The sequence below is a fragment of the Sinocyclocheilus anshuiensis genome, unplaced genomic scaffold, assembly GCF_001515605.1.
Source record: "Sinocyclocheilus anshuiensis isolate Anshui unplaced genomic scaffold, SAMN03320099.WGS_v1.1 scaffold116, whole genome shotgun sequence".
In the NCBI taxonomy this organism is placed as follows: Eukaryota; Metazoa; Chordata; class Actinopteri; order Cypriniformes; family Cyprinidae; genus Sinocyclocheilus; species Sinocyclocheilus anshuiensis.
Window position 1 is genome coordinate 551,726 of NW_015554064.1, and position 5,397 is coordinate 557,122.

Sequence of the window (5,397 nt, forward strand, 5' to 3'; positions counted from 1 at the left end):
TAACTTAAATGATTTTAGCAAATGGCTGCAATATAACAAAGAGTGAAAAATTTAAGGGGGTCTGAATACTCTCCGTACCCACTGTATATATATATATATGTATGTATGTATGTATATGTGTCTGTAAAGAGTTTGTTTAAAGAGTCTTTCAGTGCTAACAGCTTAAACTAGTCTAAGGTGGTTTGGTGGTTTTGGGTTTTTTTTAATCACGGGCATCCGTTTTGCTGGTTTGGATGGTTTGGTCGCCTAGTCTGGTTTATTTTGGTGATTTATTTTGTTATTAATTAAATAACAAAAACTGAATTTGAGCTGATTAATTGACATGAAAATAATCAGGTTTCACTGTGTTTATGTAAAATATAAATTTATTTTTCATCTTTATTTTGGGTTGCAGCGTGACCTGAACATACAAAATTATATTTATGATATTTATATTTTTGCATTGTGACATTATTTACATGACTTCCCCTCAATTTCTCAGTTGTGTAAAATGAAGAAGAAGAAAAAATCTGATAAATTATTTGTTTGTTGTTTTGTTAGTATTTATACGTAATTTTAGCTTGTATTGAATTTATTTTGGTGATTTATTTTGTTATTAATTAAATAACAAAAGCAAAAACTGAATTTGAGCTGATTAATTGACATGAAAATAATCAGGTTTCACTGTGTTTATGTAAAATATAAATGTCTTTTTCATCTTTATTTTGGGTTGCAGCGTGACCTGAACATACAAAATTATATTTATGATATTTATATTTTTGCATTGTGACATTATTTACATGACTTCCCCTCAATTTCTCAGTTGTGTAAAATGAAGAAGAAGAAAAAATCTGATAAATTATTTGTTTGTTGTTTTGTTAGTATTTATACGTAATTTTAGCTTGTATTGAACATGCAAAATTATGAATATGTGAATTTAATTTATTGTGACATTGTGGCATTGTGACATTATTTTCATGGCAGTTCTCCCAAATTCTCATTAGTGTAATGCAAAAAAATAAATAAATATTTTTAATGTTTTATAAATATCCTTTAATTTTCAATAATAAATAAATTATTTAAATTAAATAACCTATATATATATATATATATATATATATCTGCATTGCAGTGGTAAGAAGTTTTTCACATGAAAATAATGTCACAGTGGTCCTCTATCAGTTTTCATTATGTTTATGTAAAATATCTTAATTTTGGGCTGTAATGTGACCCGAACGTGTTTGTGAGATTCATAGGGTCATTTCAGAAAGACACACAGGTCGCAGCGTCTCTGTGTTTCTCTGTCCCGTTTGATCACATGCACATAAACGCTCCATCCATCAGCACATTGATTTTCAGCGTATCTACCCGTCTGCCTCTCCCATCCGATGCGTCATCATGTGACTGTTTTCTACATCCAAACGTGTCTTTTCATTCATGCAGTTTCACTCAGCTTCCTTTTTCAGTAGAAAATGCAGGAAAGAAAGCTGCAGCATCGAAGCGTTTCATGGAAATGCAACCCTGCGGCTCTCGATATGCAGATGCGTTTGAGTGTCCGGGCCCCGTCGGGCTCCTGGAGTCAGTGCGGGTGAGATTTAAGGCCGTCTGTGCTCTAATAGCGTCCAGCTCGTCTCAGAGTGCAGCAGAGGCTGATTCCTCATGTGTCAGATGTGAGGCTGCGAGTGCTTTTGACTCATTGACTCCAGGACTGTTTATCAGCTTAAAACCATCCATCCCACTGGCTCGTTAGTCCTAATGAAGCACTAAAACGCGGCTGACGGATGGCGGTGTTCACTCGCGCGCCGTTTGTCTGCAGGAACAAAGGAGTCCAGGAGAGAGTGAAAGTGACACCAGATGGAGAAGAATCGGCCGCGGCTGCCGTCATCGCTCATGTCTTTGTTGGCTTGTTTGATTTTGTTCAGTCCGATTGTGTTGAATTTGATTTCCATCCCTCACCCTCCATCCCTCCCTCTCTCCCAAAGGTTCCTTATATCAGAAGTCCTCCGAACCCACAGACAAGAGCAATGCTCTGCCACGTCCATGTGAGTCCTTCATTTCATTGATTTCTGTTTGCATGCGTCTCCAAACCTTCCTCATTTCCTCCTTATTCTTTTTCTCTGTTCATACCATCTCATTTTCCTTCTTAAGAGTCTGTAAACGAGTCTAAGATTATCTAAACTGGTCTGAACTGGCTTAGACGGTCCAGCTTAGACATTTTTTTTGTCTGTTTTGCTGGTCTCAGCTGGTCTAAGCTGGTTTAGCTGGTCTCCCAGGCTTGCTACAAGCCCAAAACCCCTCTAAAACCAGCAAAACAGACCAGACTAGGCAAGCAAACCACCTTAGACTGTCTAGTCTGGTCTGTTTTGCTTGCATCATGCCTTGGAGTCCATCTAACCACTCTAAACTGTCTAATCTACAATGATTTGGTCACCCGGTCTGGTCTGTTTTGCTGGTTTTGGAAGGGTTTTGTGTGTGTGTGTGTGTGTGTGTGTGTGTGTGTGTGTGCCGCTGAGTGTGCCGCTTTATCATCAAAGCACGAGCGCCGGACAGAAGAGTTGCACACTTAGATGATATCGTCAGACTTTCTTCACTCTGCTCGATTGGCTGCGTCCATACGGGCCGGAATATGAGCGGCTTTATGCTCCTGTAGAGAGTCATCGTTTAGCCTGATGTCTTTGTTAAAGATAGCGGCATATGAGCGTATGAGTTTATGAATAATACAGAAGAGAAACGAGAGAGTATCCATGACAGCCGACTGACCAGGAACAGAAAATAATTCTCGAAACAAAATAAATTTACTTCAAAAGCAACACTACTTATTTGCTTAAGGAATATATCTTTAATTCTAGTGTATTTGGTCTTAATGCACTGATTTTTTCACTTCCAAGTGTCCACCGGTGCAGTGAGACAAAACCGACTTGTATTCAAGAAATGTCAGAAACAAGTCTTAATATCATACGCAGTGCTGCTTCTGGAGTGAACCTACTTGTTTTTAGGATTTTTAGATGTTTTAACTCTTATTTTGAACTGTTACAGTTAAGTTTGTGTAGGATTTACTTTCTAAAACCATTTTCACTCAGTAAATTTTACAAAAAAATTACAAAGAAACAGCAAGTAACAACAGGGTGTTACTGTTAACTAAAACAGTCGTATTATTTAGTTTAATATTTATATTATTTAGAATATTGTTATTTAGTTTAACTTGATGTACTAAATTAAAATGAAAACTGAATAAAATGAATAAAAACTATATATAGATATATACACTACGAAAAATGACAAAAACACAAAATTACAATGAATTCAAATGGAAAATAAAAAAATATAAATAAAATGGAAAATATATATAAAAAAAAAATTCAGAATATTAATCTCAAAATTATATCTCAAAAATATCAACAATCCTAAAATAACAGTGTAACTAAACGAAATAAACATCAACTGAAAATATAAAAAATGTAGCATTTCAGCTAGTTGCCAAGGAAACATTTCTCATTTTAATGTATGACTGTGAAGATGCTGCTAAACATCTGCTTTTGTGAAGGAGTTTGTGTTACTTATAACGTGCATTTGGGAACATGCGCCAAAATTCCTCCCAAATTTGTAATGAGGAGCACTTATAAACAGGCTGCTGTCAACAAAAGAGCAAATAAATACAAGTAAATATTAGTATTGTAGTTTTACTGTTGTACTGCAAAATAAATAATAATAATAGTAATATTATTTATTTTGGTTATTAAATATTTATAAATAAAAAAATAGTTGTTATTTATTATTATTATTATTAAATACTTGTTTTTTATTTCACAGTGAATTATCACGGTAGTAATTTCTTATTGTTTAATATTTTATGTAGCAATAATAATAATAATTATTATTAAATACTTTTAAATACTTATTATTAAATATGTTTTTTATTTTACAGTGAAATATTACAATAGTAAGTAACAATAGTAATAATAATAATAATAATAAAAATATCACTTTTAGAAATAATGTTAATTTATATAATACTAATTTATAATCATAGCAATAATAATAATAGTAAATAACAATAATGTAATATTGTAAATAAATAACAATAAAAAATTACAATAATGTAATATTGTTTTTCTTAAATACTTGCCTTTTTATTTTACAGTGAAATATTACAATAGTAATAATTTAGTATTTCTTATGTTTTAAATATCTTTATATAATAATAATAATTATTTATAATCACATCAATATATAATCACACAATTGTTGGCCAAACAAACAAGCACAGCAAACCTGGAGCTTTTTAAAATCACATTTTAAACCATAACCGCAGTATTTATCTGAGAAATCTCAGTTGGGTTTTTCCACATCTCTCAGAGCTTGCGTGTTCACATGTAAAGCTCTTCCGATGTCAGAGCGTCTGCTTTTAGAGGGCAGCGTTCACATTAGTGAGATTAATTCGTAATGTCACAGTGATTAAACTCCGCGAGGGGCCGCTGATCGTGACATTGATTGCGGCTACCTTTAAATTTGCAGCAGCTGCAGGCATGCAAACACACACACACACGTGTGATCACACTCACAGTGTCCAGATTCACAGGATGCCCACACACACACACACTCACACACACATACACACACACACACGTGTGATCACACTCACAGTGTCCAGATTCACAGGATGCCCACACACACACACACTCACACACACATACACACACACACACGTGTGATCACACTCACAGTGTCCAGATTCACAGAACGGCCACACACACACACACACACACACACACACACACGTTTAATCAACGGAAGTCCACTAGCGTGAGAGCTGCAGGTTCATCTGAATGAAAGCTCGCTCTCTTTAAGCACTGCAGGTTATTACGGCTCGCTCATAAACCAATAGACATAATAGAGTAGACACTTTATATCATCAGCACAAACACTGACTGCACACTACACACTCTGCACTGATGCCTACTGAGGGCGCATGCTTTCATATCGCATTCCAGCTCAGGACAAAACATTCTGTGTGAACGGCAAAAAAATAAAATAATAAAACAAAACCTTCTAAATTAGTCCACTTAAAAAAATTAATTGAAGTTGCAAATAGATTATTGGAGTATGTTTTACAAGAAAATACATTATTTCTACTTAAAAAATTTAATTCAATATGTTACTTAGTCTTATTTTAGTGCGTGTGTGTGTGTGTGTGTGTATATATATATATATATATATACAGTGGGTGTGGAAAGTATTCAGACCCCCTTCAATTTTTGCTAAAATCATTTAAGTTAATTTTTTTTCCTCATTAATGTACACACAGCACCCCATATTGACAGAAAAACACAGAATTGTTGACATTTTTGCAGATTTATTAAAAAAGAAAAACTGAAATATCACATGGTCCTAAGTATTCAGACCCTTTGCTGTGACACT

The 5,397-nt window shown here is 34.1% G+C and overlaps 1 pseudogene; it reads left to right on the forward strand.

Annotated features, from left to right (window-relative positions):
- The window catches only part of LOC107668634 (netrin receptor UNC5C-like), a 73,991-nt pseudogene that overhangs the window by 37,549 nt on the left and 31,045 nt on the right, over positions 1-5,397 (forward strand).